The 22,157-nt window shown below is 51.4% G+C and overlaps 1 protein-coding gene across 3 annotated transcripts in view; it reads left to right on the forward strand.

Moving 5' to 3' along the window:
* The window catches only part of ECT2L (epithelial cell transforming 2 like), a 445,514-nt gene that overhangs the window by 17,792 nt on the left and 405,565 nt on the right, over nucleotides 1–22,157 (forward strand). For 2 of the 3 annotated variants that reach the window (XM_085612467.1, XM_085612469.1), the window contains exon 2: nucleotides 14,301–14,404. The exons of the other annotated variant lie outside the window; for it this stretch is intronic. The gene's annotated coding sequence lies outside the window, so the exon portion shown is untranslated. The remainder of the gene's footprint in view (nucleotides 1–14,300; nucleotides 14,405–22,157) is intronic. 3 annotated transcript variants of the gene reach the window in all.

Genomic DNA, 22,157 nt, shown 5'->3' on the forward strand with positions numbered 1-22,157 from the left:
ACTCTGGGTAATATGATAGCCAAAAGAGACATTGCGCAGCTGTGGGGCTCGGGTAGGTCTCCTACGGTGTCGAAGTGGAGAGAAAACATGGACTGGTGCATGTTCCGGGAGAAATCTGTGTATGTTGCTAGAGGCAAACCCAAAAAATGGACTAAGATGTGGGGTCCGTGGAATTCCTACCGTGGGGACATATGCACGCCCCCCCTGGTGATTGCCCCTGACGTAGCCCTGTCCCCCTAGCTCGGACATTCCTGTTCCCGCCTGGAAATTGGTACGTGTGTGCTCCCCTGCCCCGCCTCCCGCCTAGCTCAAAACTGGCTTCTGCATGTAGTGCTGCTGAGAGGAGGCTGCCCCCCTCCCCCCCCCCCCCCATGGGAGAGCAAGTTCCTGCCTATATAGTTTTCATGCCTGGTGTTAGTTTTGTTTTGTGTGTTTTGTTTTGTAAAATATTAATTCAAGGCCTTTTTGTAGCATGTAGTCTTGTTGTGGGCAGTTTAGTCACACTCTGTGCAGGCTGCTCCTTTGTTCGCAGTATTGACTCTCCTTTTTGCACACTAGCGGCCGGCCTCCGAGGTTGTAGGCCCGTGATTGTACATAACTGCTGTGTCAAATAAAGGTTTTGGAAACCAAAAAAAAAAAAAAAAAAAAGAATGTCATGATTTTTACAACATCTGGGGCAGTTAAGTATGTAGTCCCTGGCTAATTATGTGTGGAATCGACATCTCTGTGGGGGGGTGGACTTGCTGCAGAGGATCTGTGTGTGACCTGCAATTTTATAGTACTTGTTAATGTGACCATTCAGACCATTATTCATAGAGGGCCACAAAGCTATTGCCTGCAAACCCCACCCCAGCAGGCTTTCTGCGTGACCCCTTGTTGCGCCAATTGCTAATAAAAAAAGAAAGAAAGAAAATGTTTCAAAAGCATTGAGTGCTAAACAGGCCGCACACATGCCACATGGTCAGTGACTGGCTACTGCCCTCCCCCTATGACCTCACCACCCCGGACACAGAACATAGACGTGGTATCTTTGGAAGGCGGGAGGTCGCAAGACCCCCCCGGCCGTATTTATTAAGTTAAAAACAATAAAAATTTTAATTTGCATAATAAACAGTTATACAAAAATCAGCAGGACATTAGATACATTATTGTCAACAGGTGTGAGTGACTATCCTTAACAAAGACTCTAATACAGATTGTTTCCTAACCGAGTCTAACATCCTCCTCTGCATTTTTGTATACTAACATTTCTGGGCCGTATGGCAAGGTCGCTAACCGGTGTCAGGTCCTACTAGCTGCGCCGCCCCTACAGGTGTGCGCATCCGCAGCCGGGCCCGGTAATTACCCGGTCCACGCCGTGAACCACGTACTCCAGGGATGGTGGGTGGGGAAAAAATTGAAGCCCCGAACGCCGGGGCACGTCCGTTGTGGGGGAGCGTCCAGGCAACAAGGGGGTCACCTGGGCGCTCCCCGCCTCTTTATCCCACAGTGGCCCGCCCCCCTCCGACCTGGATGTCGATTAACGACATCCGGGTCACGGTGCAGCCAATCGGTGGCAGGGCGCGCCCCAGTGGACACGCCCCACCACCGAGAAGTCCGGGGGAGGTCGCCGCACCGCCATGCAGGCGGGGGGGCCAAGAGACCCCCCTTTCCACATGGTCAGTGACTGGCTACTGCCCTCCCCCCTATGACCTCACCACCCCCGGACACAGAACATAGACGTGGTATCTTTGGAAGGCGGGAGGTCGCAAGACCCCCCGGCCGTATTTATTAAGTTAAAAACAATAAAAAATTTAATTTGCATAATAAACAGTTATACAAAAATCAGCAGGACATTAGATACATTATTGTCAACAGGTGTGAGTGACTATTCTTAACAAAGACTCTAATACAGATTGTTTCCTAACCGAGTCTAACATCCTCCTCTGCATTTTTGTATACTAACATTTCTGGGCCGTATGGCAAGGTCGCTAACCGGTGTCAGGTCCTACTAGCTGCGCCGCCCCTACAGGTGTGCGCATCCGCAGCCGGGCCCGGTAATTACCCGGTCCACGCCGTGAACTCCATTTACCCACTAAAGGAGGGCCCTTACTCTGCGCCATCCGGTGACGTCATGAGTATGCGCGCGCGGGGTGGCTACCAGCCTAAGGAAAGCGTGACTCCCCAACCCGCGCCCCTTTGAAGCACCAGTTACCTTGCCCCTGAAGTTCTAGGAGGGGCCAATGGCCCCTCCCCCTGGGCGGGCACCTCCGTAGGATGATGCCCGCCCCCTCAGACCTTCAAATAGTTGCTCACCGGTCATGACCTTACCGCCACAGGCCAGCATTGTTAACCGACGATCTGGCCTCCCCCTTTACCTAGACCTAAACCAGGAGCGCGCTTACCTTGCAAATCCCTCCAACCAGGCCCAAACATTATTAGACCACAAGACGTTCGCTGCCTCAGTCAAATGCACCCTGTCCCTCAAGTAAAAATGCTCGCCCCAGATACACCCATGTGGAATCGTCTGCAACTGGGGGGTCCGAAATAATTTGTCCAACTGTGTGTTGACCCTCCGTACCGAGTGATTCAACGCCCTGACCGAGACCCCCCCTCGCCACTGCCACCGAGGGATAAGTTGAGACCAAACTACTGTGGAACCCGGGCAAGCCCTGGCCACCCACCCCGCAGTGGAAATGATCTCCTCAATAAGCACGCGCCTCCCCAATTTTGCCAAATCATTCTCCCCCAGGTGAAGTATCACCACTGACGGGGGGGGCCGCTGCTGAGCTAAGAGTCCCTGGAAAAAATTCCGAAACTGGCTGAGGCATAAACCCCCCCTCCCAAAAAATGAGATATCAAACCCCTTTTGCGCTGCACTCGTCCTACGGTCTCCTGAAAGAAAACATGTTCCGCACGCTTAACATAAGAGTGGCCCACAATCCAAGTCACCAATTTCTTGTGTCCTCCGTGCTGTGCCGATGTCGGTCGTTTGCGCCCGGTGGCGAGTTCCTCCCCTGCGTGACAGGTTTGAGAAACTGCAATAAACCAGAAACATACCGGGCGTGAGCACCATCCTGTCACAACATGTCAATTCGTACATAACTCTTGTAACGTTCGGACGACCATCTCCCCAGTTTCTTCACATTCTCCACTGAGAGACCCCTCGCCACTGCCTCAGTTGCCGCCCCAATCCTACATGAGTGGGTGCCGAATTCCCTTGGATCGAAACCTGCCAGTCTGACCGTTAGCTCCAAGACTCGCCTAAACTGGTACCTGCTCAATGGTGTACCATCGGCGTGACACAGCAGTGTGTCCCCCGCCGTGCCCTCCCGCTGCCTGCAGAAAGCCTCCACGTGAGAAACCGGGCAGCAAGGGTTGGCCCGCGCCCGGTGGAGTACTATGGTGTGACCCCGACAGTCCTGATCAGTTTTCGATCTCTGAATTGTTACTCTCATAACGTCTTCCCTGATCTCCACACCGGCCCACCGTATTCCACCCACTCTATCAGCTTTTGGCCCAGCAACTAACTCCCCAACCCTCAAAGCCCCATAGAAGGCCAGGGAGAATGCCGCCTTGAACAAAATAACCTCCCACTGGGAGCTACAAACACTGTGCAGCGCCCCCAATAAGGCCGTCAGCCGCGCCAGTCCAATGGGCCTTCTCCTATCGCCCCGGTAACCCTGTAAACGGCGCCAACCCCTCAAGGCCTTGCGCACCAGAAAGGTGTTAGTGGGATCTTGCATACCCTTACCCTGCGCCAAGAAAGAGACCGCCGCCCTATGTCTGTTCGCAGTCGCCACTGAGCGCCCTTCCCTGTGTATCGATTCTAGGTAAGCTGCAAAGCTATCCTCCTGGGCCCACCTAGCCTCCCATTCCTGCCCCAAAAAAGCCCGGTAAGACAAAAACGCCCCTTCGTAAGCTGTCTTGGTCCTGGGGGCTAAGCTAGCAACCGCGAGGTCCTGTAATCTGGGGCACCAATCTGCCAAAGTAGTGCCGGGAATTGCGCCGGCTGGGGATCTGCTGCAGGAAGATGTTCCCTGAAAACCTGCATTTTAAAGCGAGAAAGGGAGTCAGCTGCATTGTTGAGGACGCCAGGGACATGCTTGGCTCTGAAAACCACATTCCATTTTAAGCATTGCAACACAATCTCCTTCAGTAAGCGGAGTATGAATGGACAGCGTGCCCCCTGCTGGTCTAGGCATTCCACAACCGTCATGTTATCCGACCAGAACACCACGGATTGATTGCATAAGTGTTCCGGCCAGACCATCAACGCTACCCATATCGGGAAGAGCTCCAGAAAGCCAATATTGGTGGTCAGTCCCCGTGTCCTCCATCCTGCTGGCCACCGCTGAGCGACCCACCTGGTACCCAGAATGGCGCCAAAGCCGGTACTCCCAGCGCGCCGAGCATAGCTCCAGTTGCTTTACCTGAAGAACACTTATGACCGCTTATGAGATAGGGAACATTGCATGTGACTTCAAATGAGAGTGTCTGGCACCCACTGTGCACTTTTCTAAGGGTTTTTCCAGTAGCTCCCATATGCCACCCATGGTAGAAACCAATCCCTGTCCCCAGATAGGGAGCATATGCCCTATCGGCACTGCTCCGTGGAATTTAACGGCCTCTTGCCTCTGCCCACGATGTTGCTTTACCTTGAGAACACAGATAGTGAGGCGCTGTGGTATAGAGAAGTGCCTTCTACGCAGTATTATCTGTTAACTTCAATTTCTTCCCGTACCGATTTGCAGAGCTCACATTCACCAGAGGGCAACTTGGTGCTGAATTACAGATGTGTATTGTTACCCAACTCAATGGTATTCAGTTTATCAACTCGGAAGGATAAAGACTGAGTGAACCCATTGAGATATGAACCCGGAACATGAGTTCACACACGAGCCTCTAAAGTGGACACGTTAGTCCCTTAAGCCCCCAGGACCCACTCAACGTGGAATATAGCTGCAGATCATTAATAGTGCTGCCAAAATTACCCACTGAGACCCCTCTCGTTTCTTTTATATGACGTCCTGATTTTGAACTAAAAGAAACTTTTATAAGGTTAGCAAGCACAATCCCATTTCTCTGTAGCAAGGTACCCCCAGGACATAAAAAAGGGGAACACAGCCTTTAACCCTCCGCGTCGCAGCCCCAACATTAACATTAACCTGCATATAACACATATTGGGCCGACTTACACGGTGTGTGCTTTGCACAGATTCAATAATATCGCTGTATGTCCCTTGACAAACCACTGATAGACTATCCATAAGCTGACCTTATTGCTTGTTGATAAATTCCCTATTTCAACAACACTCCAACCGAGTGTTACACAAGCAATTTTTCCCATCCGCCAAGTACTCATGTTATGCCCACATCATTGGCATCCCTAGGCCGAGCACTGCTGCGATGCACTAACCCAGAGCACATATGAACTGTACTGTATGTTGACAAACCCAGCTGGCCTTCACATGCTAGCCCCTATTACTACTATCCCATACACTGTCATTGAGGGTACCTGGAGCCTACCTTATGGGGCCTCATATGTAAGGCACCACCCCAAAAGGAAGGCGTGTGCATATGCACTATTAGCAATTTCACTGGTGGTCAAGTGACCCAAACCGATAGCCAACCGAAACCTGGTCAGGAAATGTAGGGCAAAGCAGTACATCACATATGCCACTCATGGCAAACCAATCATTGTCCCAGTTCATACCGAGGGCTGATGCACTATTAATACTGATCAGTAGTGGTAAAGTGGCCAAACCTATAACCAACAGAAACGGGGACTGAAAATATGTGGGGGAAGTAGACGATTCACAAGCCCCTTCACCAAGGTTCATGTTTGGCTAGTCAGAATCACCCCAGTGGCATTGCACCTACCAGACAGACTTCTCGCAATACTGGTCGACTATCGCTGTATTCTCATACCGGAGTTTAGAGCAGTCACATCACCTACACACGGCGCTTGTTTCAACTGAAGCACAACGGCCCCCCCAACGTCGCACGAGCAACTCCTTGAAGCCGTGCCCGGAACTGTTTCTCACCCCATTCATATGCAACAGACTTTGTGGGTGTAGTGCATGGCATCACCACAAACCTGCCGCCAGACTCAGGCCAAATGGTATTTCATTTGAAAATTGCCCGAAACAAGATGGCTGGGTGTATCAAACGCATGAACGTGTGCACGTTGCTACCCACCCATCCCCCGAGTGTCCAGACTCCAGCGTCCCCAAGTTGCGAAAGGGACACACACCATACTCCACTACGCTATGAAGTGGAGTCACCACAACCCGGAACGCACCAGGAATCCGCGACTCTGACGCCAAATCAATGCAAATGACCAAACAAACAAATACGAGGTACGCGTGAGTTCCCATTACAGCGTGAACTCGCTCAGAACACCACGACCCATGTTCCCATCAACAATCACACACACGCGCGCAGACGCCAGTGCAGCAGGACGTACAACGCACCTGCGCGCACACAGGCCAGCAACCGCACAGGCATCCATGCCTCTCCCAGTCACCAACCATGAATTCGCAACCCTCGCTTCAAGCCGCTCCTCCCCGCATTAACGAAAGCTTGCCATTATACCTCAACCCCATGCTTCAAACGCGATCAAACATGGTCTGGCAAGTGCAGTTTTACAAGTAGCTACTGACCGCCCTAATATTGGAAAATGCATCTGTTGCTTATTCGCCTGAGGGTGCGGGGCCGTATTGGTAAAAAATGTCCCATTTATTTGGTCTTAATTTTTCCTCGGTGCGTTAACCGCCCGAGCTATCTCCCCAGTGAAGCCGCACGTCCCCCGGTGTCAATTCTTTTAAAAACAGCGTAATCCAACTGACAAAATTGATGGGAATTGAACCCTACTGAAACGGGTAATATCTACATGGACGCGGGTGTGTGACCGAAGGTCCTAACCTGGGGTAGCTCCTGCGCGCACACCGCATTCTCATTGCACATTTTCTATAGCTCGGGGTGATTACGTAATTAGCCCAGAATCACAAGATGGACGCGCCTTGAGGCTCTACCTCAAATTTCCAGTACCAGAGTTGGACCACCTCCCCACCCGACTCGAATCCTGAAACAACCTCCCCGGGTGTGCTTCGGATCACCATCCATAAAGTTAAGCAGGCGAACGTGCTAACCGTTCGCACCACAACATTCGGAAGAGTTCGAAATGTTGTCAGCTTATGACATTTTCTCGGCGTTTGCGGGAGCTGAACCCTTGTCCTGATAGACACTTTAAAACCACAGGCCCCAGACGTACAATTGAACTATAGCTCCTAGTCATCATAGCTCCTAGTCATTAACCATCATCTTTGCCGCTTGTTATTCTTCCTAACATTTCCGTGCAATTATACTTTTTGGCTCAGCTGTATCGTGCCCGATCACGCAGCATGCATTCGCCACGAAGAACAACAGCATTAGCGATCAGCAACCTCCGCGTATATAACAATGAGCACCCTCGGTGCACAACAGCATTCACTCACGCGCTCCTGTCCACCCGCAGTGAGCCTCGGCCCCCTCCCACCAGCGAAATGAAACACATCCAATCATTTCACAAGGAATCGAACCCGTGCACTATGGGCCCGATCACCACAACAATACTTAACTGAGCCGATAGCTCGATCTAAGGCGCCTCTCCCATGGAACTCCCGCCGCCGACCACGTAGAGAGACCGCAGGCCTGCTTCCGCTGTACTCGCGGCCCAGAGAACGCCTCGCCCACGACTCCAACGTAGTAGACAGCCACCGGTGATGCATATACTGCTTTACCGATGAAATCCCCGACCGCGAACCTGCAGGGAAACAAAAGAAAAAATTGAAGCCCCGAACGCCGGGGCACGTCCGTTGTGGGGGAGCGTCCAGGCAACAAGGGGGTCACCTGGGCGCTCCCCGCCTCTTTATCCCACAGTGGCCCGCCCCCCTCCGACCCGGATGTCGATTAACGACATCCGGGTCACGGTGCAGCCAATCGGTGGCAGGGCGCGCCCCAGTGGACACGCCCCACCACCGAGAAGTCCGGGGGAGGTCGCCGCACCGCCATGCAGGCGGGGGGGCCAAGAGCCCCCCCTTTCCATTCTTACCCCTCTGTAAAAGATCAAGTCAAGTAAACTTTTCCTGACTGTCATGTGGTTGTCATAGCAGACCGGAGTCATATTCAGTTGTGTGGAGATGTGCTATCAGTAGAATGAGTAGATGTAAGCCTTTGCTAGATTGAAACATTAGGTATTTTTTTCAGTAGGTAGTTTCTAAAAGTTGGGTGCAGTCAGTGCTTAAATTGTAAATACATGCATGTGTTTGCGCATGTATGTGCGCTTGTGTGTGCGTATTAGATTGGGTATGAAGTGATTAACCCTCAGAAAAAGTTAGGTATATCTGGATTGTTAGTCCACGGTACCAAATAATTAATTAAAAATAGGCCATTTTGATTAGTTGAGGAAATATTTTGTACTGTCAGTTATTTCGTTACTGCAGTACTAAATGACCTGATTGGCTGGCTGTACCACTGAAGAAAATGTTGCAGCTGCCATTCCACGACAGGTGAATTCGTCAGAGCCCTGGAACATTTTCAAATGGCTTCATAAGAGGGGAAGATGTGAACACCCTGATGCCCAGGGACCATTTGGAGGGGGATGAGTATCAGGGGTGCCAAAATGACCCCCTCATTAAATTAAATATGAAAATATATATATTTTGGGTTGCTGGCACCTCAACACCCAGTACCGCAGCACCCTGTGAGGGCACCACTCTGGTACTGTAATACCATGGTACCAAGAAACAATAAAGACCAATACATCACAAGAGTCTGGTCATAGACCAGACCCTGCAGCTAGTTGCAATTGTGCAGGCCATAGGCCATTCGCAGTTGGGATGGCCACCTGCAGTGTGCTGTGCGTAGGGTTAACCCCCCAACTGTGCACGGCGCGGCTGTTGGCCGCAGGGGACTTAGGGGGTTGGGTATATGTTCAACTTTAAATATGGTAAAGAAAAAAATGAATTCACTTAAAAAAAAGCTAAAGTGACGTTATAGTTAGATTTTGAAATGAGATAAGAAATTAGATTTAAAAAACGAAGAAACACTGAAATTTCAGCCAGTTATAGTTTAATGAACTAGAATCTTCTCCTCCATCATGCTCTGCTTTAGACCTCCTATATCACATTACTTATGAAATGTTACATAACATAATTGATGACATCTCAAATTACATCATTTATGACATCATCTACCTATTGTGACAGCATCCTACATGGTTTGTCGACTTCAACACACTACACCTGTGCACAATTTTCTATTACCAGTCAATTGATCATGGACATACCCTTTGACCACATGTTGTTTCATGTCACCAGCATACCTTCTTTTTACTGGTATTCGCCTCCTAACAAACAGAATACCTACTTAGTCTTTATTGGGGTCACCCACCCCTTTTAAACCTTGAACAGCCTCCAAAAAGAGTTACTACCAGCTGCGGCCTATGCAGGTTAGAGCAGTGGGGCCGGGTTCGGGGCAGATTCAACAGACGACCACGAGGGAAAACTAAATATATAATTAATTTTTACTCATTGTCGTCTGTCAAAATCCCCCACTCCCCCCCCCCCACCCGGCCCCACAGCCCCACCGTTCTTACCTGCACGAGCCACGGCTGATTACCACTCTGGTCAACTTAACAGTATCCCCCCTCCATGCCCTCTGTAGTTTGATAAAATACAAGTTCCTGAAATGAGCACAGTGTCATTTAACTTTGGCGCCGTGCTCACCATCACAGTGTGAGTTAAACCACTTCTACGTGAATCACCCCTACATTCTACATTATTCATCAGTTTGCAGTGACTCGAAATATGAATCAAACTTCTGGAAATAAATGTCCAAAACTTTATAAACATCTTTGTTAGATAGAAATTTTCTATAGCACTGTACAACTGTTTAACATGGGCACGCGCCTAAGCGCCCTCTGGTGGATAAACTATAATTAAGAAGAGCTTTGGTTTTTCTCACGGACTTTTTGTAGCCGACTTTGGCTTTAAGCAACAACCTACTTTGGAACATGCCTCTGCATCTCACATCAGGTGCGCTCAGGCTTTACCCTGTTTAACATGAAGTACTACTTGCACCCTAAACTTTACTGATTTGTAAACGCTGCACTAAGGGACTTTTAAAATGCCTCCAGGGCTTATCCTATTTCCATTCTATGCATCACAGGCTTACTTACAGTAAACCTATGCTGTGTCTGACCATAATAACTTTACTACCAATTTTCAGTTTTTAAATGATGTAAGGGTTTATGAATTTATTTGAGTGGCTGTACCATGGATGATATTATCAATGATGTCATAGTTGCTGTCATCAATGTTAAATTTAACTTGACATGAGTGATGTAATATTTAAGGTCATAAGCAGTGCATGCCTCGGGTGCAAGCTATATTTAAGTCACCAAAATTTCACTAGCGAATGTTAATAGTGCTCCATAGGTACACAGAGGAGAGACATGCCTGTTGTCACACAGACTCCGATTTAAGGTTTTGCTACTCACTTGCAATGTACAGTATCTTCACAGGAGCGATAAAAGTCCTCCAACCCCTTCGTGCACAACTCTCAGTACGGTCTGCAATCTTACGCTGGCAGTTGTCCCTAAAGGAGTAGGGAGTTTGGAAAGAGAGAAAGAAAGAGCCTCTCGGTATATCCCTCTCATGGATTCTTGATTAGGACAGAACATCACCTAGACAGGATTTGAGGGTGCGATCTCCCTGGTGCCTGTTTCTTCAGCTGTTTAAAGATAATAAACACAACACGTAAACATTGGCATTACATTCGCCATCTACGCTATAGTCATGGACATAAGGATTTCTGGTTACACTCACCCCAAGGGGAATTTACCAAATTCTTCATTTTGTTATAAGGCTAAGTGTCGGACCTGGCCCTTTTGGCAGGTTCACCCCTAAACTTTTTGCATTTATCCTGGCCTTTTTCCCTATGTGGTGTTAGTGGTTTTAGGCCTCTAGGCACTTTAGCACCGTGTCCCAGTGTAAAGTGCGTGCGCTCTGTGTTACATTTAGTGAGACTGGCCTGCCCTCCCATAGGAATGCATGGGGGATATGTGTGTCCATGGTAGTTCCTGATGTGAGAGGAGTGCAGGGGCGAGTTTGGTATGTGCGAACTCGTGAGAATAAATGCTGCACAATGGTGTGCGCAGATTTATTGTGACTGGTGGAGAAGTGCCACTTCTAGAAGTTGGCATTTCTGTATGCTGTGTGATGTGAATTGCATGTCTGGCTTGTGATTGACAGGAGCTGAGAGGGCTGGGGAATACCAGGAGCCAGGGTGAGTCTGCCCGGTGGTGAATGGAGAGATCTGCATGTAGATGGGAGGAAGGAGTTGCACCTGGGACCTGAATGGGGCTGGGCCTTCCCTTCACAATGCTGGCTCCACCTCCTGTGGTGCGTCTGATGTCCCTGGCCTGTCCTGTGAATAGAGAGGGGAACGGAGCTGAGCAAAGCAAAGTGCTCCAGAACCAGTTGTATCTGGTTCTCCCCTCGCCCTACAGTTTTACACAAAGGATTTAGGTGTATAAATAAGGGGCTGTGACCCCAAGTAAATGTTTTTGGACTTGAAACTACCAGGGGCGTGCTGCTGCTGGGGCCCAGGGAGAAGTCTTGCCTCCCTGGGCCCTGTCCTGCCCCTGGATGCCTGGAGGACCTTCCTTTGCTGGGAGCTGTTTTGCTCCATTTCTGATGCCCAGGACTTTACAGAGACTTTCAGCCTTTCTGCGCCCTAGAAGCGCTTTAACTTATTTTCCACCTAAAGGAGGAGAGCCTGGGGGCTGCGCAGCGCTGCACTGCAGCCTTCAGAGAGCGAATCCCCCGGCGTAGGGATTCCCCCATCGATGCTGAAAATGGTGGGTGCCCACCCTGCATTCTTTGGGAGCCTCGCGGGTGCCCACGCTGCTTCATTCTTTATTTAGAGGGCGGGTGCCCACCCCGCCAGTATCTTTATTTTAACTGGCGGGTGCCCACCCCGCAGTTGCCGCCACATCGCTCTGATTTCGCAGAGCCGGAGCCCACCCGGCATTGCTGCAGTTGTGTATTCCATTGCGGGAGCCCACCCCACATTTCTAAGCTGCTCGCAGGAGCGGGCTGCCACTGCCACGAGTGACCCGGAAGTGGGACGGGGAGCGGAGCATGCTCACGTCTCGGAGCATCGAGGTCTCCACTTCCGCTTGGTCCCAAGGAGAATGGTCCCAGCAGATGGGGAAGTGCTTCGGTGTGTCGGCGGGGCTCCCATAGCGGAGGAAGAGCCCCGCAGCCCATGGAGATTAAAAGCGAAGGGGGCTCGAGGCACATTATCGGTGCCTGCCCCCGCCGCACTTGAGAAGAGCGGAGACCGGAGAAGAAGAAGCTGCCCTCAGAGCCGGTGAGTGAGGGCTCAAGGGGGCGGGGTGGTGCCGGTCGAGGCACAGATTCCGAGCGGTCCCGCCAGGAGAGCGGGCCGCTCCACCGTTGTTGGGATACCTGTTTACCCGGGCCCAGAGGGGCCCATGCTTTTATTGTTTAGGGGACGTAGTGGTTGCCAGAGCCCCCGGAGGCTCCAACATGGGCCATGTGTGGCCCAGAGCCTCCGTGGCTCCAACGATGGGGGCATAATTAATTACTAGCCCCGAAGGGGGTCAGAGGGCACCGTAGTTCAAGGCCCCGATCTCCCTTCACAGCTGCCCCGCTTGCTAGAGGGCAGCTGCCACGTTTTGGGGACAGGTTTATTCTCAGAGCCTAGATGGCTCCAACGTTTGGCATGTTTATTCTCAGAGCCAGGTGGCTCTAACGCTGGGCACATTTGATTTCAAGGATCAGGGAGAGCCCATGCCGCATTTTAACTTTTACAGCTGCCCAGCAAGTAGTGGGCAGCTGCACCGTTTAGGTCTTTCATTTTAGGGGACATGTTGAATCCCGGAGTGAGACGCACTCCTTCGCCCCCATCCTTTCCTACACAGCTGCGCAGCACTTAGTGCCAGCTGCAACGTTTAGGTTTTGCGCAGTAGCGCACCCTTGACTTTCGCTGCCTAGGCAGCAGCTCTGACTTTGTGGACCATAGGGCATTTGAGCCCCCTCTTTGGATAGCCAGTTGGCACGGGGGACGGTTAGATTTATAGGGCGCCAGGCACTAATGTGATTTATGTGCTAACAGTATTTTGGGTGCTAGGAAATGTGATTCTTGTAGAATGATTTACGCACCTGTGTTGATACCTCTGAATGTGATTTATGATTATGAGGTTGGTTCTCATATTATGGTTTATGCTAGTGAGATTTATTCCCTAATGTAGTTATACTTAGGAGGTCAGGGTCTAATGCGTTTAGACTTGTGAGAGGATGGCCTCATGTGTTTATGATGGTGAGGTTGACGCAGAATGTAATGTGCGCCTGATGTGATACTGAGCCTAATGTAGTTTGTTACAGGCTGATGCTAAGTACAGTGGTAACCAGTAGTTACTGGTTGTGTTCTATGTTTATGATAAGTTCTACATTTACTAAGTTCACTTTGAGATGGTTCTGACAGTGGTCCAGGTGGCCCTGTCATGTGTAAATAATCCCTTGTAGATATGACCCAGTGCCAGGTGGCACTATGTATAATATCTGCTTACTATTCTAATGTGTTATGATAATACAAAGGCTATTTTTATATATAACCTTGTGTGGAGTTCCTTTTGTGGTGTGCCTGGGATGTTGTTGCTGTGTGCGCGCGCAAATGCTATACACATTGCCTCCGGGATAAGTCTGACTGCTCGTGCCAAGCTACCAAGGGGGTGAGCAGGGGTTATCTTTGGCGTGTGCCTTCCTTGCCCTGACTGGAGTGGTGATTTCTGCCTGGCTTTGGCGCACGTCTCAGCCAACCAGAAATCCCATTTCTAACACTAAGACTTCTCCAGTCTCTACGTCTTTGTATCAAAGTCAATAAAATAACAATTTTCTTGGTTTATCAATGCCTCTCAGATTGTTAATGTATCACTATTTTAGCACCAATGTTTATCGATTTGCAACAGTGTTTATCAATTTGCAACAATGTTTGTTGGTTAGGAATAACACTTGTGATCCTGCGGCGACTAAGTTCCAAATTGTTTCTAGTTACAACCTGGTGAGGAATTCTAAAAGCTTTTAGTTCTACAACTCGAATTATATGAAAGGTCTGAGGCTTCACTCCTGCCTCGTGGGCAGAGAAAGGACCTTGTTTGCCTGCACGTCAAAATAAATTCTTTTGAGCACTGACCATGCAGATATTGTTGCTGGAGTAACTGTCATTCTTTCTTGCTTGCTTGTGTGAAGGAACGATGGTTGGGTAAGCCAAAGATCCTCAGGCGTGAACGCTGGGGCAGCAGGAACCGGAATCGAAGCTGGAACTAAGATTTCTGGGAGACGCGTTGACTCTGGTAAGTAGCAAGTCCTCTTCTTTCCAAACTGATGAAGCCAAGCGTTTGCATGTGGTCAGGGGTGATATTTATCCCTGCCTCAAGAAAATGGCCTCCAGTCACGTGACGCGGCTGAAATTTCACGAGATCCCACGAAAGCTTAAAAGACTATAGGCCAGAGGGGGGAAAACAAAGGGGTTCTGGGCCCGTACGGAGGGGCTTGGAGGCTTTAAAATTGGGGGCAATACAGGAAGGATGCCCGACTGAGGGCCAACTCACAAAGAATGCGCACATGGGAGTAAAACACAAGGGATGCGCATATGATGGCAGAGCTGAGGGTGTGTGAGGAGGGCACCAATAAGGCAGGTGGCAAGCGAGGGCGTAACATCCAAGGTCCTCGCCTGGCCTGCTCACCTGAAATACTTCCGTCCGTGCCTGCATCTTATCTCATTTCAACCCCCAAACAATAATGCCACTTTAACATTTGTTTTTTTCCTGTGAATTTCTGTTTATTTTAACTTAAGCTAAGATCTTAGTACCATTCCTAACTATGTCACTTTAACCTTTGCTTTTATGCTGGATAGATATGTACATTACAAAAACAACAGTAACCTCTCTATTTTCATGCTTGTTAGACTTTCCATTGAAAAGACAACCTGTTTTCTTAATACCTTTAGTACCGTTCCAAAAATCTGCACTAAACGTTTCTAAAAATAAGATTTACTATGAGCTCTTTCCTCTACTTATGCATTGCGGTTTCGTGAACCAAGCAGCGAATTTGCAGATGTGCTGCACTCTGATTGGCTGCCTGCCAAAAGAAAATTTCTGTTGCGGCTGCCTTTACCAGACATGGTGCACTGAGCATAGTGTTGGGGTAACTACAAAATATGTTAAGTGCTCTGATGTTCCAAGAGCACACAGAGTCCCGTGTCCAATTTAAATTTTGACAATCGAGGATGCCCGAGGGCCTTGATTTTAGGGATGCTGATGTGTATCTGTTTGAAGAATTCCTTTGTGATTGTTTGGTCTGGCTTCTAGACAGGCTTGCAATGATTCACTGGTGAATCTTCTAGAGATCGAAATCTCATGAAAGGGATTACCTAGGAGCTCTGCTTTTCTGGCATTTTTAAGAATGGACCTTTCTCTAACCAACTTTCAGTTACCAAATGATTCACTAATTTCCTTTGGACCATTTGAGAAAACACTTTAGGTCAGGATATTTTGTGGATGGAGGGAGGATCAAGTACTTGAATGCGCCAACCCTCTAGGGTTACTTAATGCGACAATATTTTTGGTTTATTTCTCTGCTCCTAAGGACTATCTTTGCCCATTCATTCACTTCGTGATTTTGGCCTGGTCTAAATGCTACTGAATCTGTCAGCTGTGGATATCTTCTCCAGGCCTGGGAGGGTTCAAAAAGCAGTAACAGATTTCCCCTATTTACACGGCCTCTTAAAGTATATACTGAGTAACAAATAAGATGGGCCTCATATATTCATTGTCGAACGAAGAGTTGAAATGGGGCATAAAAATGCTTTGTGATTGCAATGCCTTTGTGTGCAAATTCAAGGATTCTGTTACTGGACCAGCTCTCGTTGAGTCGCTGTTAATATCTGATGCTGCAATTGTATTCCATTTGGATGGGGGATGGAATATAGCAAATGGAAGCCTGCTTGCTCTAGCTATTGGCAAACAGGAGCTTTTGACTCCATTTTTGTAGGATTATTATCCTCCCACGGGCTTGATCTTTTGAGAGTGCTTAAATTCTGGAGGGAGGGAGGGGCTGCTTTTTGTAACTCGTGTTATTGATGGTCCTTTCTGCTTTCTCAATTTGCGTGGATTCAGAGACTCATGGTGGATAGCTCTCCAGTTCTTGCGCATCAGCTTTTTTTTACCTCGGTCAGTCTACAAGTGCAACTTAAAATTGTTGAGTTGGTAGTAGCACAATGTTTTCGTGCTCCTTTTCTTTTTTTATTCTTTTTTGCTAATCCAGTTTATTAGATTTGAATCACACCAAAACAAAATACTGGTTTCAAAATCAAGCACTTTAAGACAATTGTTTAAAGCCACATAGGTGGAGACATAACTGCATAGGACATACTGCAGGATATAACAGTATCCGTAAGTGGCAAGAAACCCACACACCCACATCCCCCTTAGGGGAATTGATTGAACCATTTGCCCCACACCTTCTGAAAAAGTTCGGAACACCCCCGGGCTTCAAAGAGGGATTCCTCTTGAGTCCCACACCAGTCAACCCCTCGTTTCCATTTCCTTACGTTAGGAGGTTGGGCTTGGGACCAGAGTGCCGTAATATCCCGCTTTGCCACCGCCACCGCCATGCTGAGGAAACGATGGTTCCCAAGCAGACAAACAAGGCCATCGAATACCCCCAGGAGCAAGCGCACTGGATCATGTGGGACCGTCCATCCCGGGTCAATGTGAGTTCCAACTCCACCCCCGCCCAGAAGGTCGCCAGGCCTGGACACCGCCAAACCATGTGGTAGAAGTCTGCAGGAGCATGATCGCAGTGCGCGCAGCTCAGGGAAGACTGCAATCGGGCGCTGTAAAGATGCGCAGGGGTGAGGTACGCCACGTGCAAATAATAAAGTTGAACTAACCTCAGCTTGGAGGAGGTCGTCAGTGTTTTGGGGGCCATGAGTGCATCCCTCCAATCCACGTCCTCCAAGGGGCCCAGCCATCCCTCCCAGTGGGCACGCAGCGAGTCCAGAGATGCGGGCCATTATTCACCGAAGAGCGGTAGATCCGCGACACCCCCCCCTGCCCAAATTCCCTATCATCGCCTGGGCCTCAAGAGGACTGAATTCCGGGAAAGAGGTGGGAGATGGAATGTGGACGCGGAGCGCATGTCTAAGTTGTAAGTATTTGTAGAATTGAGAAGGATGGAGGGAGTAGCGCTGCTGCAGGTCCGCAAAAGATCTGATGTGGTCCCCCACCCAGACATCCCCAAGAAGTGAGATCCCGATGACGTCCCAGTGGTGGGAGTCAGAGAGACGAGGTCTCACGCAGCCAATCAACACACCACAGGGGCGTCTGTTTAGTGAGTTTCCGGTCCCACTTCGTGTGGCGCAGCGCCGTGCGCCAAGCCAAGAAAATTGTCCTGGTGACTGGAGGGAGATCCTGGGGTATGGGGCTCCATATAAATAAGCCTGGAGTTGCGGGAAGTCCATTGAATGGAGATCCACCTGGTACGCCTGGTCGGACCAGCCGCCCGCGAACCAGTCGTGGACCATGATGAGTCTTGTGACCAGATAGTAAAGGTGGAGGGTGGTGACTCCCATGCCCCCGTCATAGGGAGGTATGCGGCAATGTGCCAGGTACATCCGCAGCCTCCCACCTCCCCAAAGAAACCGGGTGAGAATACCATCAAGGTCACGGAACCAACTCCCGGGATGAAGGGAGACATTTTGTAGGATATACAAAAAACGGGGGAGGACCATCCTTTTAAAGATGGCACTCCTGCCAAGGGGGTTGAGAGGGTGGGACTGCCACTTCCGAAGGTCTGCTCTTGTCTTGTTAACCAAGGGCGTAATATTCAGGGCCCATTCGAGTTCTGGGAGTAGGGCGATCCACACACCCAGATATTTGAAGGACAGCCGATGCAGAGGAATGTTCATCGCAGCAGTCCCGCGATGGATGGAGAGGCACCAGGGTGGACTTCGTCGGATTAAGCCACAGGCCCGAGACCCGTTCAAAGGCGGAGAGGACCACCAGACAACGCGGATTCGCCAGATAAAGGAGGACGTCGTCTGCATAAAGGGCGATCTTGTCGACTCGAAATGGATTCCAAGCCCACCCGCGGATGCCAGAGTCCTGGCATATAAGAGAGGCCAAGGGCTCCATTGCCAGCGCAAACAAGAGCGGCGAGAGTGGGCAGCCCTGGCGAGTGCCCCTCCAGATGGAAAATTTCTCCGAGAGCACCCCGTTGATCAAAACCCTCGCCAAAGGACTGGAGTAGAGGACCCGGATGAGGCGCCGGAACGGAGGGCCGAACCCCATCCGCTCCAACACGTCCTCCAAATAACCCCAAGCAACCGTGTCAAACGCTTTTTCAAAGGCGATGAGAAGCAGTGCCAGGTACAGGGGAAGGCGGTGGCGGTGCGCAAGGGTGAGATGGAGGCGACGTATACAGTACCGGGTACCTCGGGCAGGCATATAACCCCGCTGGTCCGGGTGGACCAAGAGGTGTAAGTGGGGCCAGATCTGCTGGGCCAGCACCGTAGCAAAAAGTTTCACCTCGGTGTTGATGAGGGAAATGGGGCGGTAATCCACACAGGTAAGGGAGGGCGGCAGTGTCTTTGGGAGGACCACAATGGTGGCCACGTCTGTCTCAGGAGGAAAAGACCCCGCGTCCACCATGTGTTGAAACAGGGCCACCTGGTACGGGACCAGCAGCTCGCTGTAGGTTGCATAGTATTCTTGCGGGCCAGGCATCCTGCCCGAGTTGAGCGAAATGGCCCCTTGTATCTCCTCCGGGGAAAGGGGGAGCTCCAGGGCCTCGGAAACAACCCGGAGGAGATGGGGCAGCTGGGTCCCGGTCTCTGACAGCACCGCAGCCAAAGAGTCCGCGGGAGGCCTGGCATAGTATCCTGCGAAGACTTGGGCAATGGCCCGCGAGGTGGAGTGCTGACATCCGGTTGCGTCGCAAACCTCCGGGATGACGAGGTCCGCCTTGGCGTACAAGATTAAGTTGTGGAGTAATTTGCTGTTTTTGTCACCCCAGCCGTACATGCGGGCCACCGAGTAACGCCAAAGCATTTTAGCAGAGTCCAAGGAAACCTGACAAATTTCCTCGCGGAGGAGAGCAAGTTGCCGGGCGGAGTCAGGATTGTCGGCGGTTGCCTGGGCCTCCTCCAACAGTGCAGCGCGGTCCTCCAGCTGTGCAAGGTGGGCGTCCTGGGCAGCGCATCTTGCATGAACCAGGCCTCTAGCCACTCCCCTCATAGAGGCCTTGCCAGCCTCCCACAACGTGGCCAGCGAGGCGACCGATCCCGTGTTGATCATGAAGTATTGCCACAGCTCCCGTTCAAGGGATTCAACAAAGTCCTCAACCTGCAAGAACCAAACGTTCATACGCCAAGTCGTCCGGACACCCCCGGGCTGAGTCCCGAGTCGGAGGGAGACGGGGGAGTGATCCGAGATACCCCGGGGTAAAATATCAGCCCCCGACACCAATTGGCAATCGGTGGCCGGCACCAGGAACAGGTCGATGTGGGAGTGGGTGTGGTGGGCCGCCGCAGTGTTGGTGTATTGGACCCGGCGGGGATTCCACTTCCTCCAAGCGTCGCAGAGACCCAGAGCTGAGGACCAATCAGACAGTCGCTTAGCGGAGGCTATACGGGACACAGAGGGAGCGCCAGACGTGTCGCGCGGTGGATGCATAACTGCGTTAAAAACGGCCCCGATGATCGCCAGCCCCGGCGGGAAGTAGGAGAAGACGCTCATGAGGTGTCGAGGGCAGTGTGGCGGGAAGAACATATACACTCAGGAGAATAATAAGATGCCCCTTGATGCTGCCGGTCAGGGCCACGTAACAGCCTTGTGTGTCCGTCTCTGCCCACGTCAGGGAAAAGGGCAGGCCTCTCTGAATCAATATGGCCACCCCCTGTGAGAAGCCCGAGTGCCAGACCCTGTCAAACCCATAGCGGGCGCGGAAGGTGCAGTGGGTGCCCATCAAGTGTGTCTCCTGCAAGAAGAGGATATCCGGGGCCTGGCTCTGGGCGCTATGGAGGACGGCAGTGCGCTTAATGCGATCTAGAAGGCCATTGACGTTCCAGGACAGGATGTGGAGGGGTCTACCCATGGCAGACAAAATTGGAACGGACAGTATATGTAAGGGACCATGCAGGGGGCACCCGAGCCCCAAGGGAGATGGCAATCCCTGACTGGAATGTGGAGAGGAAATCCGTACGGCTTGTCAAGGCCCATACCCTTGCTGGAGTTCTGGGTGTATGGGGAGGTGGAATGAAGCACAAGAGATAGCGGCTCGTAGGCGGCCGAAAACAATAAACATGCAGGAGACAACATGGCGTCCCCCCACCCACCCCCCCACACCCCCTCCTCTTTGTTCCAAGCGGGGCATGAGAGTGAAGTCCGTGTGGTTTAATAAGGCACGTGGCAGTGGCGGTGGCGTGTGTGCAGAAAAGGCTACCGAGAAAAACAAGGAACAGCGGCTCGTAAGCGGTCCAACAATAAAACTTCGAGAGACAACGGTCTACCCACCCTCCCTCGCCCCCCAACTCCCCCCACCCTACACTTCCAAACATGAAGCATCTGTCGCCCTGAAAAAACACCTAAAACAACAACACATAAAGTCAAGGAGTTAAACTAAAACGCTTAACAGGACGCGAGCGTGGCAATGAAGGCCCCCTAAAGCGAACACACATTACTCAAGGTACCCAACAACCAGTAAGTCAAGCAGAGTCCTGGCGGAGGTGGACCCCCCCATACATACAGATGCATCAAGGTTAACAGCTGCAAGTAACAATAGAGAGCAGAGATGGACCCCATTCCGCTGGGCCTCAGGAGTCAGATAGCATCCTCTTCTGCGGATCCATGAAGCACGGGGCTTCGGGAAAGGTCCAAGTCGGACACGAAGGGCCGCAGCGTTGCGGACAGGTCCGGGACCTGGCCCAAGTCCACCAAGGATCCGGGCAGGCTAGGAGGTCCTGGGATTTGAGGAGGCTCAGGGGAAGGGGATTTCTGAGACATCGCCACCGTAGACAGCGAGGCCCCCCCTCGCCGTTCATTCTTCCTGCGAGAGCGAGCGCAACGTCTCTGGGGTTTAGGAAGCAGGGGTGGGAGCGTGCCGCTGTGGCCTGAAGGGGAGGCAGGGTAAGCACAAAGAGGGCGCTCCTCCGTGAGCCAGATCCAGGCCTCCTGGGGGGTATCGAAGAAAAGGGTCTTGTCCTAAAAGATGACCCGGAGGTGGGCCGGGAAGAGGAGGCCATACCGGAAGCCCTGGCCATGAAGTTTCTGTTTAACATCATCGTAGGTACGCCGTTGGGCCTGCACCTCCCTGGTGTAGTCTGGAAACACCATGATTTTGTTGTTTTGAAAGGTCAGTGGACCCTGCGACCTCGCCGCCTTGAGGATAGCGTCTCTGTCACGAAAATTGAAGATCCTCTTGATGATGGGCCGCGGCGGGGCCCCGGGTGGAGGACGGGGAGCCAGAGAGCGGTGGGCACGCTCAACTGCATACCAAGGGGAGAGGAGTTCCTTGGGCATCCAGGATCGCACCCAGGTCTCCATAAATGTGTCTGCCCGTCCCTGCTCGGCCCCCCCAGGAAATCCAACAAGGCGCAGGTTGTTCCTCCGTGACCGATTTTCGGCGTCCTCGGCCCTGCGGTGGAGTTCAGAAGTCCGGTTCTGGAGCTGAGCCACCTGGGTCTTGAGTTGACATATGTCGTCCTCTGTTGTGGAAATGCGCGACTCCGCCTCCGCCTCCATAAGTCGGGCCGTGGCGTTGCGGAGGTCCTGACGGATGAGGGCACATCGACCCGCACCTCGCCAATTTTGCTTTCAACGGAGGCCTGGGAGGCCTGCAGGATGGTTGACAGGCCTCCGCCAGCGGGAGTGGAGGACGCAGTGGTGCGGACTCTACCCATCCTCAACGGGGGAGAGAGTCGTCGTTGCGGACCAGGGAATGAGACACGACCAGGGATCCAGCGGCGAACGGAGGCCAGCACCCAGACCGCCGATATTCAGGTCCGGGCGCCCCCAAAGAAGGCCCGAATCCGCCACCGTCCAGGGC

This window comes from Triturus cristatus, chromosome 6 (assembly GCF_964204655.1).
Source record: "Triturus cristatus chromosome 6, aTriCri1.1, whole genome shotgun sequence".
In the NCBI taxonomy this organism is placed as follows: Eukaryota; Metazoa; Chordata; class Amphibia; order Caudata; family Salamandridae; genus Triturus; species Triturus cristatus.